Here is a 15,111-nt window from a genome sequence, read left to right as displayed (position 1 = left end):
CTGCCTTAGTCTGGAAGTCTCACTGAAACCTGTTCTGCATCATAGCAACACATACGCCTCCACTAACAGATGGTGGTGGCTGTTCATGAGGTGCGTTGGCCAGGAATCAAACCTAAGTCTCTCCAATGGTTTTAAAATGGAACCACCAATGCCTTATAGTGGCATGGAATGGGGGACAAAATATACACTGTCCCTACCCTTATACAGATATTGAATCAGTAAGGGAGAAAGACGGCATAGTCCTATCTGTAATGGGCTGTGTGGCTTTGGGTTAGTCCCTTTCCCTCTCCAGGCTTTGAGGTTTAGTCTTATTTTCCACCCCTTGCCCCCTACTTAAATGCCTCTGGTGGCCCTTCATTGATTACAGGACAAGGTGGGCATCTTTGGTCCAATATCCAAAGTCCTTCAGAATTGGGCTCTGCTCTATGTTTATCAGCATGTCATCTCCCCTCTCCCACTGTCCTTCTGTCCCATTTTAATTTAACCAACACTCATATGACCCTGTCTAAGTGCCAGGCATGGTCTAATCACTTCTCAAATTTTAATGTGTTTAATTAATCCTTGCAGGAACCCCTAAAATAAGTACTTTCATTCTCACCTTCTCTAGTGTAAAGCTGAGGACACCGAGGCACAGAGAGGTAAGCAAGCTGCCCAAGCCCACCCAGCTACTCAACAGCACGACTGGGATTTAAACCCAGGCAGCTTGGCTCCTGGTCCAGTCATTTCATGGCTATACAAGACCTCTCTGTACACCCTGGCACCAGACCCACTGCTCTCATCTTCTAGGTACAACTCAACAGCCATCACTCACCTCCAGAAAGTCCACCTCCCGGGCTGAATTAATTCTTCATGTCTGTATTCCCACAATGTCTTACATATCCCTTCCTCATGGCAGTCCTTACCACAGGGTACCATTATGCTGGCTTGTGTATTATCTCTTCTGTTTGATGCTGAGCACCTCTAAGAGGAAGGCTATGCCTCTCTGCCTCCTCTGTGCTCAACCCAGCATCTCCACACCATGCAACCAGAGACATGTTTAAAAAACAAAACTGGTTTTTATCAATCCCTTGCTTAAAACTACCCAGAGGCTACCTTTTCACTGTACTTAGAATTAAATCCCTACTTTTGACCATGGCCTAGAGACCCTGCATGACCACATCCTTGCCCCCTCCCTGCCCTCATTTGCTATCAGTCTCCCCTCACTCACTATATTCCAGCTGCATTGGCCTCCTGGCTGTCCCCAAATAGTCCAGATACACATTAGGGCCTTTTCCTGGAATATTCCGCTCACATCCTCCACGACTGGCTCCTTGTTACTCAGTCCTCAGTTCCATGTCACCATTGCAGATAGGCCTTCCTAGTCCTATTAGTATGTTTACACTTTTCATATTTACTTTGTAATTGTTATTAATTACTATGTCAGCTGTGAGTCTGTAAGCCCCATGAGAGCAGGGACTTGGGGTATCTTATTCTGCTGTATCATCAGCTCCTGGAACAGCACTTGGCACATAGTAGCGATCCAGTGAGTGAATAAATGTTGAAGGAAGAGTAGATCCTCACCAAAGTTCCTTTGAGATCCTACAGATTGTAGTTTATCTAGGGATAGACACTACCACTTGTCTGTCCCTTGTTGTACTGTGGTAACTTGTGTGTCACAATGAATGACACTGGAAACTATGTCACTGGTGTTTCAAATACCAGCAGTGTCACCTGTAGTGGACAGGTTTCAGTGGAGCCTCCAGCCTAAGAAAGACTAGGAAGAAAGGTCTGCAATCTACTTCTGAAAAATGTTTCCAAATGCAAACCTTATAAATAATAACTGTGTATTGTCCAATATAGTGCTTAGAGATTAGCCCCCTAGGTTTGAAGGCACCATGATAGAAATAAAGATGCCATGAAACCAGGCTCTGCAGTACATGGGGTCGCCATGACTCAGAGCTGACTTGATGACAAGTAAGAACAATAACAAGATAATATAACATATCTAAATAGTTCTTAAAGGAGCCCTGGTGGCCTAGTGGTTAAACACTTGACTGCTAACTGAAAGCTTGGCAATTCAAACCCACTAGCTGCTCTGTGGGAGAAAGATGTAGCAGTCTGCTTTGTAAAGATTACAGCCTTGGGAATTCTATGGGGACAAATTCTATCTTGCCTATAGAGTCACTATTAGTTGGAATTGACTGGATAACAATGTGTTTGTTTTTCTGGTAAATAGGTGTCATCTAGGCTAATAAATGGGTTAATTTCAAGCTGAAATTCACTACCTTTGTCACCTTCCTGTGTCTTGCTTGCAACCACACTTCCAGAAAGAAGGCAACCATATTGGTCATTCTTTGTTGACATCCCTTCACAGAGATGCTCAGAGCTCTTTGCATGCATTTTCATTTATCCACCTAAGACTTGGGGAAACTTAAGAGATCTGCTGTGTCCATTCTGCAGGCACATACCCACAAAGTGAAAATGCTGACTTGCAAAGTGCCCAGAGCCCATTTGGGACATACCCCTCTGATCACAGCCATCATGTTTCATCAATCTGGAGAGACTTTATACTCCAGGAAGGTACACGAGCTCTGAGTCCTGCAGGGCCCAGGAAAAACACTACTCATTTAATACTTCAGAGGAGCTGTGGTCTGTAGCTGAGAGGATGTGTACCCAAATTCAGAGCAAATGGGGAAAGGGAGGCTTCAGGTACATCTGGTGAAGCCAACCAGGACTGGCAAAGATCCAAGGATGAGGCCTGGGTGTCTGAGTGCAGAGCTAATGAGAACCAAGGGACCAGCCAGGAAATTAGCACACTGACCACCAGGATCAATTATCTTCAACAGGATACTAAAGGGAACTGTGTCGATGGGTCTCAAAGACAAATACCATGCACTGTCAGCCATATGGGAACCAGAAAGGACATTTCTTGCCATGCTGCCCCGTCTTCCCTCTGGCCTCTTTGAGCTGGGAAAGGAATGGCATCCCAAGTTTATGGACTGAGAAACTCTAAACTCCAATCATCTAGGCAAAATGGTGAATTGAAAACAACTCTATGAGTTCAAAGACCCTAGCTCTGCTCTCAGTACTGTGGAACTTTGGGTAAATTCCTTTTCCTCCTATCCTTGTCTTCCTCATCTCTAAAATATGGCATTGGGGCTCAATGATTTCCAAGTCCATTACTTCCATAACTTCAAGCCTTCTGTGTTTATGAGCTCATGATTCAGATTTCTTTGACAGGAAATCTGTCATGTTTTCTTTACAGAGCTCAATTTTTCTTTTGGTCAACCTTGCAAATAGCCACTGGCCCATAGCACAGTTGTAGGCAATGGAGATGAACAGTTCTGGCTTGGTAAAACATGCTGAGGGTGCATGCAACCCTCTTTTTTTTTTTTTTCCTGAAACAGTTTCTTCTAATGCATGTGGCTCATCACCATACTATGATTCATCTCCCAAAACTTACTGCGAAGTACAGGAATGGTCAGAATAGATCTAACAGTGAAGTTCCTGGTTTGAGTTAGTGACTTCCAAAGTGATTCAGTATCTGAATGGCATGAGTTGTTACTGATGTTTAAATCTTTCTTCAGGAAATGATATGACGTCTTGGGTTTTTTTCAAAATAATTCAGGGTGTGTGTGTGTGTGTGTGTGATGAGAGTTGGTATGGAAATAGATGAAACAAAACTGACCAGCTGTTGAAACTTGATGATGGATATGTGTGGGTTTATTATACTATTCTTTCTATTTTAAAAAATAAGTTTGAAATATTTCATAACAAAAGGACCTTTGGAGACTGGATGCAACCTTTCTCTCTACTCTCATGTAACAATCCCCATCTCAAGGACCCTCTGGCATGAAAAGATTGAGTGAAAAGATTGATTGAAAATGATTGGAGTTTAGAGTTTCTCAGTCCATAAACTTGGGATGCCATTTCCTTTCCCAGCTCGAAGAAGCCAGAGGGAAGAAGGGGTAGCATGGCAAGAAATGTCCTTTCTGGTTCCCATATGGCTGACAGTGCATGGTATCACACTGGTGGCTGTGATTTCACACCTCTAAGCCTTTACACACAGTTCCATCTGTCTGAGGTCCTTCTCTTCATTGTTCCCCATAGTTAACCACTCCTGCCCCTGAGATCCCACAGCCTAGTATATTGTTGTTGCCATTGAGTTGCTTCTGACTCACAGTGGCCCTATATGGCACAGTAGAATTGCCCCATAGGGTTTTCTAGGCTGTAATCTTTATGGGAGCAGATCCCTAGGTCTTTTCTCCCACAGAGTGGCTGGTGAGTTCAAATCACTGACTTTTAGGTTAGTGGCCAAGTGCTACCAGGGCTTCCTTAAGCCTGTGATACACAACTCTATTATAGCACTTATCACATTACATTGAAACTGTTAGTTTTCTTTCTCTGCATCCTCTGCTGGTCTGTGGTCTCAGGACACTGGTCTGCTCACCAGTGCATAGCCAGTGCCTGGCACATAGGAGGTCCTCAACACATGCTTCCAGAAGGAATAATAGCAGTATCAGCAGTTATCATTTTTGAGCACTTACTAGGTACCAGGCACTGCCCGAAGCACATTACAAAGCTTTCTCATTGAGTCCTTACCACAAGTGGGTGTTATTAACAGGATCATTCTCATTTCATAGCTGAAGAAATAGTCTCAGAAGGTCACTCATCCAAGGTCACATGCTAACAAGTAACAGTTGAAATTTGGACTCAGTAGGGAAACCACTCTGCCCTTCTTCCTCTCGCATAGAAGGAGCTTTGTGTTCTCATCACTGAATCTTAGATTTCAAGACTTCTCTATGAATGTTACACAACAGGCCCTGCAGTTTGGGAGCCTGGGTTTTAGGCCCAAGTGGGCTACTAAATTGCTGGGTGACCTTGGGCAAATCACCTCTGCCCCTAGGCCCCGTCTCCCTCTGAAAGGCAGAGGATCACATGACCCGAGGGCCCTCCCAGCTTCTGTTCCAGAGAAAACCTACATCTTCCACATTTAGTTTCCTGCCGCTGGGCTGGCTTCCCTGCTTGGAAATCTCTCAGCTTCTCATCCTGCCTCAACCTCTTCTTGCAATTAGCAACCTCCCAAAGCCAAGCAGTGTTCACAACCTGCTGTCCGGGTCACCCCTTCCCCCATTTCTCTCCCGACGGCGGGGATTTCGCCGAAGGTGGGGGCGGAACCCTGGGCCAGAGGGAGGGAGAGCCTGTAGCTGCCCGGTGAGTGCGGCTTCCCCGCCGTTTCTCGGCCCCCTCCCCCCACGCAAACTCAGCCTCACACTTTCTAGGGATGTTCCGGGGACAGCCAGAGTCAGGATTGCAGCTGCTAGTAGCCACGATCTGTGCTAGCTCTCTGAGGTCGGTGAACCTCAGTTCTGGTGGGGGTGGGGGTTTAAAGGGAAGAGCGGGCGGCACACTCCTTCCTCTTTCCTTGGAGCTCAGGCGAAGCCCAACCCGTCCAACTGGAATCGGGACCTTCTGTGCCTGTCTTCCCTTCCACCCTCCTTTCGACTCCCAGCTGGGACCCGCCATTGTACAGCCAGGCCTTGGTGAGCTACAGACCCAAGCCTGAGATGCGCGATTCTCACTAGGCCTCCCTTCCCACGTCCTTCCCTGGCACTGGTACTGGAGAAGCCGAAATTCCTCAGTCGACGCAACCACCCGTCCCTAAGGAGCGCAGGAGGCCCCAGCCCCTCGGCTTTGTTCCCGGCTCGCCTGGAGGCTGGCGACCAGAGCTATCCGTCACCGCGGTGCTGACGCGGGGAACGGAGCCCGCGGGGATGTGGGGCTGTCCGCGGCGGCCAAGGTATTGAACTCGGACTCAAAACAGGAGAGGAACCCTCCGGGCGCCGCTGTCCGCCTCTGCGGTGCTGCTCAGGGAGAGGAGACCTCCAGGCGCGGAAGCCGTCCCTGATGTGGTGCTGAAGCGATAAGGAGCCGCAGCGTCCTCCGCCTCGCCTTGGAAGAACCGCCGGCGGCTGAGAGCTACCAGAGAGCGAAAGAGGGCCGGAGGAAGCCGCCTTCAGGGAGCTCTGCAGCGCGAGGCCTATGGCTAGGGTTTCTCTGGCTAACCGGCTCCAGCGGAGGAGGTGGCGGCTCAGCAACAGAGAGCGAGCGCGCGTTCTACGAACCTGTTGGAGGCTGCAGCTCCTCCGCGTCGGAACAGGGAGCCCGGGACCGGGATTCTGGCGCGCCTATCCCTTCCCACTCTTCCTTGACTCCTCCGCCGAGGCTCTCTCTCCTGCCTGGGCTAGCACATGTGCACGCGGGGGGCGCCGAGCCCCTTTTCGTTCCGCCCCGAATGTCAGCCGAGCTGCAGGGCACAAAGCCGAGAAGCCTCCCCCAAGGGCAGACCCGCTCCCAGGGAGACCCAAGCTTCCTGAGAAAGGAGGCGGGGGCTGGTGGCGGGGACGAGAGAGGGCGCCAGCAGAGGTGGCTGTGAAACCAAGAAGGAGACATGGGGGAGTTCCCTACACAGACAATTCTGCACTAAAGTTTGGGATCTAGGGGTCTGTCACTAGGGGGCCTTGACTTGGAAAAATCTCTCCTTCTCTCTCCATTTGCAGATCTTGTACCTGCAAATCCCACTGACTGGTCCAACCGCTTCTAGTATCTCATTCCAGCCCATCGTCTACTGTGCCCCAGAGAATGAGCTTTCTAATAAAATGCTAACTCTTTGGTGTGACACTTAACGTCCTTCACCAGCAAGACTCAGGACCTCTTTTCTACCTGCATTAGGACCATGACAGAGGGGACCACTCACGCTCATTCCAGTACCTTATCACCTGCTGCTGCTCCCCTTGACTGGAAAGTTTCTCCCTTTATGACTTATGCTTCATCTGCAAGTTAAAGTATCTCCTTTCTCGATGAAAATTTCCCAGATTCTTAAATCAAAATTATTCACTCCCTCTTCTGAGCTCCCACAGTCCTTTACACCCTTCTACTAGACTTCTTATCACATTATATTATAATTACTCATGCACCTATATCCTCAGTTACCAAGCTCATAAAAACCAGGTCCATGTCTTATTTTCCTCTGTATCTCCATCTCCCTTTGTGGTGACTGACACACAATAAGTGTTAAACTACATTTGCTGAATAAATGGACATGTGAGAAACTTCCTTGTCTTCATGTCACTGCTCATTTGATTTCTATATTTGCATTACAGCCTGCAAAGGCCTTACCTGGTGACAAGCCTGACTAACCCTCCTGTCTTGTGACCAACAGCTCTCCCCTAACTGAGTAACTCCATCTATAATAGCCTCCATTTTGTACTAAGCCTTTTTTTTCTTCTTCCCAGTTGTTATTTCCTCCACTGGAAACAGTTATCTCCTTGATCTTCACATGGCTGAATCATTCTAGTCATTTGGATCTCCAGGTCAAATGTCACCTCTTCAAAGGGACCTTCTCTGGTCACATTACCAAATATTCCTTCCCAGTTATCTAATATTCCTCAATTACTCTAAACATTCTTTCACTTTTTCTTCATACATATTTATCTCTGAAATTATTTTGTTTATGTATTTACTTGTTTATTGTTGGCTTTTCCCCCGCTAGAAAGGAAACTCTATTAGGGCAGGGAATATGTCAGTCTTGTTCACTGTAGTATCTCGGTGGTTACTGAGAAGAACTGATTTTACTCCCTGGAAGGATTTGACCCTGTGATCTTCTATTAGGTATAGAAAACTACGAATGTTTAAGGAAAGAGGATCACACCAACATTCTAAGAGAGAGGAAAGGAGAAGAAGAGGACAGTCACAGATAAGTGGCTATGAGGTTACAAGACTGAATCACAGCCTCCCCCCCTTTTAATCATTACTTCAACTCACTTCTCCACATCATACAAAACACTTTCACATCCATGATCTCATGTGGTGTTCACAATACCACTATTTGGTAGCATTATTTCCCCCATTTTACAGCCAAAACAACTGAGACATTAAGAGGCAGACTGACTTGACCAGGATCACACAACTTGTAAATGGTGACAGTATTCCTGGTCATGTGCTACATGCTGGGGATCTTGAACTAAGGCATGGCTTCTACTCTCCCAATTGTCACATTAGTAGGAAGCATAAGACACAAAACAATACAATTTGATATATGCTCAGCAGTGATTCTCAACCTGGGGTGTTAGAGGGGGGTAGGGGGAAGAAATGAGTAGGCTGTCAGAGTCAGATAAATCTGAAAGTCTTTTCAGTAACAATTACAATTTGTTGAGTGCTTGCTAGGTGTCAGGGACTTTGCTAAGTGTTTTATATTTTGTTGTTGTCAGGTGCTGTCGAGTTGGTTCTGACTCATAGAGACTCTGCGTACAACAGAACGAAATGCTACCTGGTCCTGCATAATCCTCACAAGTGTTGCTATGTTTGAACCCATTTTCGCAACCACTGTGCCAATCTATTTTGTTGAGGATCTTCCTAGGCTGCCATCTTTACAAGAGCAGAGGTCTTTTCTCCTGCTAAGTGAGTTTGAACTGCCAACCTTTTGGTTAGCAGCTGAGTGCTTAATTGTTGTGCCATGAGGGCTCTTTAGTGTTTTATATAGTTTGTCTCAACTAATCATTTCTGCCTATTTCTGTCTCCGTTTTCCAGATAAAAACTCATGCTTCAAGAGGTTAAGTAACTCAGCTAAGGTCATGAAGCTGATAAACAGCTAAGCTAGGACTTACCCTGGATTTGCCTGACTCAAAGTCTGAACTTTTAACCACTATGAATGCTTTTAACCACTATGAACACTATGAATCAGAATTTCTGGTGAGCAGTGACATGCCTGCCTGGGATTTGAAGATGATTCTTAGGTTGTTCTGATATGACTTCACCTTAATTGAGAAACACTCATGTAGAGAGAGTATGAGAGCAAGGGAGGGAGGAATGAACACTACCTGTGAGGAGGAGCTATAGGAAGTTAAAAATGGACATTGAAGGATTAAGTGGGATTTTCCAGGTAGGTAGGGGCTGGGAGCACAGGCAGAGGAAAAAGAATATTTGAAGGCCAGGAAGTGTGAAAATGAGGAGACCGTTACTGGTTTGGAGTCATTAAGTGGTACAAAAGAGGTCCAAGGTCACCCAGAAGTGCCTGGGAAGAAAGGTCTGGAGATCTCCTCTGAAAAAATAAGCCATTCATAACATAGGCCATGAAGACAATGTTCTACATCTTAGTTTGGTGAGTAATGACTAGGGACTCAAAAGCTTGTGATCAGCCAGTAGTGATGCAACTCTTAGTCTCTCCCTGTCCTAAACAAAGAAGAATAAAGAAAATCAAAGATGCATGGAAACAATCAGTCCAAAGACTAATGGACCACATGAACCTTAGCCTCCATGACCCTGAGCCCAGAAGAACTAGAAGGTGCCCAGCTACCTCTGCTGGCCACTCTGAAAGAGATCATAATAGGAGGTCCTGGATAGAATGGGAGAAAAATGGGAAACAAAACTCAAAATAATAAAAGAGATCAAATTTACTGGTCTGGTAGAGACTGGTACAACCCCTGAGACTATAGTCCTCAGACATCCTTCAAGCATAGAACTGAATTCATCCCTGTGGCTTAACTTTCAACCAAATAATTTATAGGCTTATAAGGTGATCAGTAACACCACAGAGACACACACTCCTTAGAAGAATCAGCCTTATGAGATCAAAAAGGCAGCATTTGCCCAGGGATAAAGCTCAGAGGCAGGAAGGATAGGAAAGAAGGATGAATGGAAGTGGTAACCACAGGGAGGAAGTGGGAAGAACACTGTTACATTGTGGGGATTGCAATCAATGTCACGAATCAAAATGTGTATGAATTATTGAGTGTAAAACCAATTTGCTCTGTAAATTTTCACCCAAATCACAAAAATTTTTTTGTTTTTGTTTTTGTTTTTTAAAGACAAAATATCACCCATCAAAACTCCTATGAAGCATGGTTCTACTCTCACACACATGGGGTCACCATGAATCGGAGGAGATCTGAGAGCAACTGGATTTTTGCTGGTTAGGGGTTTGGTATGATGAAGTGTAAGACTGATGTAGGTGTTAGAGGATGGGAAATTAGGCTGGAATTTGGTTTGGATTTGGCTGTGATGTCTTTATCCTACACACAATGGACAGCCATTGAAAGACAAGAGCTCTATGCTTTAAATTGCCATCATCACCTTGATCATCCCCATAGTAACAACATGGCATCAATCCCTTTAGAATTTGCAAAGCACAGTCCACTGATTTAGAAATATCACTCTGGAGTGATGTGAACCTGAAACTCCTTGAGGGCAGCATGCCTGTGAGTTTATTCTTACTGTTCTCTAGCACCTAGCAGAGAATCTGGACCAATGCAGGTGTTCTGTAAGTATTTGTTGAAGAGGAAGACACTAGGTGCAGGGGTCCAGTTTATAGGCTTCTGCAATAATTCATGAAAGAAACGAATGATGAGAAGCATCACTTAATTCAGGAGTGCAGAACTCTTTGAACTACCCTCTACAGAAAATCAAATGCTACCCCTCTCTTCCCAATAGGATCTCGAGGAGGCTGGAATTTAGCTCTCTAAAATAGTTGCTGAATAATAGTAACAATTTTCCTCTGCAACATACAGGAAAGCATACTGCACCCAGGTGACCAACACTTGGCCAAGCCAGGATTTCTCTGTTGTATGAACTTTATGTCTTTTGGCTCTTGAATTTTGGTCCTGATGGTCTCTATTATGTGGCAATAACATTATATGTCATTGCTTGTTTCAGTATTTTAAAGGGAAATGTTAATGAAACTGTAGTCTTGGCACAAGATCTAAAATCTACCTTCTGTCTCTCCACCCCTGTGGGAAGTCCACATGGATGCAGATAATGGCTAATTTATAGATGGAGGGCTGACCCTTTAAAGTCCTTGACATATCAGGCCTGGAATAAAACTCGCTCACCGGGGCTGGCTCTCAGCCCAATAGTAAATAAGATGTGCACACAGACCACTCAACCCAGGGTGACACACCCACGTACTCTATGGAGATGCATACCTTGGAGCACACAACCATAGAGTATCAGAGGGGAAACATTCCCTCGGAGGAAATGCAGGTCACACAGGAGTGCAGAACTATGAGAGGCACGGGGTGGGGGGTGGGGTTATTGGGAAGGGAGGGGAGGAGAGTGGGTTAGGGTTGGGGATGCTAATTGGGGAGTGAAACCAAATGTACATGAAATGTTGATTGTGAAACAAGCTCTGCTCTGTAAACTTGCACCTAAAGCACAATAATAATAATAAAATCAATCATTTTATCAAAAAATTAAAAAAAAAGTCCTTGATATATGTTAACCACTGTTGAATTCTTTACTTCCCTCAGCATCAATTAATCAGTATACGAGGTAAGGGTAATTCTTATCCCCACTTTTAGATGGAAAATTAAGGAAAAGGAAGTCAAAAGACATGCCCAAAGTCACACTCTGACAGAGGCAGGCTTCAAACCCAGGCTCTTTGACCCTTAGGTCTATGTGCTTCAACCATCACACCAGACTGCCTCCAATATCAAATATTTCCATTGTGTTTCTTTCCAGACCTGTGTAAACCTGGACAAATCATTTAATCTCTTCAAGCCCCTGTTTTCTCTTCTGTGAAATGGGAATAAAAATACCTACCAAGGAAAGTTACTAGGAAAAATAAATGAGGTAATGTATGTAAGCATCTAAATGGTATTGTCCATATGGTACTGGTTCTTTTCCTAGTCTTCTTCATCTTGACCAGTGACTCTATTACCTGCTTGGGTAATAAACCCAAGGGCCACTGTTGAATTCTCCCTTTTCCTCAACATCAATTCACCAGCAAGTAATTTAAGCTTTTCCACCAAAACACTTTCTAAACTAGTCTTCTTTCTCTCTCCACCACAACCCATGGTCCAAGTCATCATAATCACTTTCCTGAATTATTGCTACTACAACCTCTTAACTGGGTTCTGATTCTACTATTGTTCCCAAAAGTTATTTCTCACACACACATGCACACACACACACACACACACACAGAAAAGGATGCAAATCATGTGAACAGTATGGTTAATTACCCCAAAGTGAGCACAACTGTGTAACCACACCCTGGTAGTGCAACAGAACATTACCAGGTCTTCTAATGTCACTCCAATTATTACTCCCTTACTCCTCCTAAAAGATAACCACAACTAACTTCTAACACTATATAATTTTAGGAGCTCTGGTAGCATAGTGCCTAAGGCACTTGACTGCTAACCAGAAGACTGCTGCTTCAAACCCACTAGCTACTCCTCAGAAGGAAGGTTGGGCAATCTACTTCAATAGTGATACTGCCTTGGAAATCCAAGGAGGGGTTGCTATGAGTCGGGTCTGACTCAATGGCACATAACAACAACATATTAATTTTACTGATTTTTGGACTTTAGAAAATGGAGCCATAAGTATATAATCTTTTGTTCAACATTATGTCTATGAGATTCATTTATGTTGTTGCCTGTATCTTTTTCATTGCTACATAGTATTCCACTGTATGGCTATACTTCAACTTATTTATCTATTCTATTGTTGATAGTTATTTGGGTAGTTTCTAATTTTTCTATAAATCTTATTATACATATGTGTAAGTATTTTTGTTGGATATATTCCTAGAAGTGGAATTGCTGAGTGAAATGTGCATATAACCAAAACAAAAACAAAAACAAAAAACCCCAAAACCCAACTCACTGCTAAAGGGTCAATTCTGACTCATAGCTACTTGAACCCCATTGGGTTTGCAGGTCTGTAAATCTTTATGGAAGTAGATTGCCCCATCTTCCTTCTGCAGAGTGGCTAGTGGGTTTGAATCATTGACTTTCTAGTTAGCAGCCAAATGGCTTAGCTTGAACATATATTCCCACTAGTTCTCCAAAGTGGAAAAACCAATTTACACTATCATAAGCCATGGATGAAAGTTCCAGTTGCTCCATATTCACATCAGCACTTGGTTTGTCAATCTATTTTTAATTATATATATATATATTTTTTTTTTTTTCTGTAAGTATGCAGTGCTATATCACTTTGGTTTCAATTTTCATTCATTTGAATTTGAGTTTACCTGTTGATTAATGAAGTTGAATATTTTTTCACATGTTTAATTGCTATTTAGAAAACTTTTTTTTTGTGAAGTGCTTGTTAATGTCTTTTGCCAGTTATTCCATTGTGATATCCATCTCTTTCTTATTGATTTGTAGGAATTCTTTATATATGCTGATATGAGTTCTTTAAGGTTATACGTGTTTAAATATCCCCTCCCATTCTGTGGCCTCCCTCTCCTTATATTAATGTTATCTTTTGATGAACAGAAGTTGTTGATTTTATTATAGAAAAATTAAACAATATTTTCCATTATAGCTAGTGCTTTTTGTGTTGTGTTTAGGAAATTGCCTATCCAATGTCATGAGGATATTCTCCTTATTACCTTTTAGAATCTTTACCATTTTATTTTTTATGTTTAGCTTTGTAGTCCACATAAAGTTGATTTTAATGTATGGTGAGAAGCAGGGGTTAAGATGAATTTTTTTTTTAACTCTATTGACATAACATCATTTATTGAAAGAAACCATTTCCTCCACTTTCTGAATCTGTCTTTGTCATAAATCACATGTCTCTTTCTCTATATATATACATACATATATATACACACACATATGTATATTAACCAAGGTAGCTTTTCAAAGTATTTAACAGATGAAATCACCAAGCTCCTGCTAAAATAAAATAAACTGCTCATGGCATCTTTCCTGTTGAAATTAGAATACAATACAAACCTCAAGGTTTTACATCTTCTTTCAAAGTTTCACAAGATCTGGCTCGACTTATCTATCTAATCCCATTATACAACCAATTACTGTCCTGTAACACCACACCAGCCACAGAGTTTCTTTTTATTTCTTGAATAGACGACACCTTTCATTCCTGGCTCAGGGCCTCAGCTCTTTCAATGACTGGCTCTTTGTCAACATCCAGGCCTTTATGAAATGTCTTCCTTTCAGAAAAGGCTTGCCTGCCCACATCCTCTACAAGAGCCCCTTGTCACCCCAAGTTACTCTACACGATCACCTTATTTTTCTAAAATGTGTTGCTCCTGAAATATCTTCTTTATTTGTTGTTTGTTTTCTGTTTCTCCCACCAGAATGCAATCTCCGTGAGAGCCATTACCATGTCAGGCTTATCTCTGAACCCACAGTGCTGAGAAAAGTAGCTCAGAAAATGTTTGCCGAGTCAATGAGGAGGATGTCATCCTTACTTTCCATGTTTTCCGGTTGTGATGTCAGTGCAATGCACAGTGTCTCAAAACCTGTAGCATAGTGTGTGACACCCCAAGTGGGTAGGTAGACTATTTCCAACATCATCAATTTCACACTTGACTTATTTTCCTGGTTTTATTGATATTCTGAAAAGCTGGTTGTCATTATTTCAGCAAATCTATTTATATTGGTTTCTGAGGGGAAAAGAAGGAAATGGATACTTCCTGAACACTTAATATATGGCATTCAATCTTCAAAATAGCCATTTGAAGAGGAATATTATTGCCCACAGTTTACAGATGGAGAAATGGACTCAGAGAAAGAAGTGCTACTGTTGTTGTTGTCGTCAAGTGGATTCTGATTGTGCAGAATGGAAATGTGCTCCACAGGGTTTTCAAGACTATAACATTTTGGAAGTAGGTTGCCAGGCCTGTTTCCTGAGACACCTTTGGGTAGGTTTGAACTGCCAACTTTTTGACTGATTGTTGAATACTTAATCATTAGTGTCACCAGGGACTTCTAGAGTAGGATAACCATTGCCTTCAAGTTGATTCCAACTTGTAGATACCCTATAGGACAAAGTAGAAGTGTCCCATAGGGTTTGCAAGGCTGTAATCTTTCTTTCTCTTTTAAATGCATTTTACTGATATATAATTTATGTACAGTGAAATACACAAAACTAAAGTGACATGAGTCAATGCATTTTTTTTTTTTCAGTGTTCCCTCCCTTCGCTTCCCACCCCGGCAACCAACAAAGTTTCCCTCCATGTATAAACCTTTCCTTGACCCTCTACAACAGCGAACTATTACTATATTTGTCCTTCTGTGATTAACTTTTTTCACTCAGCATAATGTCCTCCAAGTTCATCCATATTACATGGTGTTTTGCAGACTCTACATTATT

This window comes from Orycteropus afer, unplaced genomic scaffold (genome assembly GCF_000298275.1).
Source record: "Orycteropus afer afer isolate SDZICR_OR568_19922 unplaced genomic scaffold, OryAfe1.0 scaffold00573, whole genome shotgun sequence".
NCBI classification, from domain to species: domain Eukaryota; kingdom Metazoa; phylum Chordata; class Mammalia; order Tubulidentata; family Orycteropodidae; genus Orycteropus; species Orycteropus afer.
Note: the sequence above shows the minus strand (reverse complement) of the source record.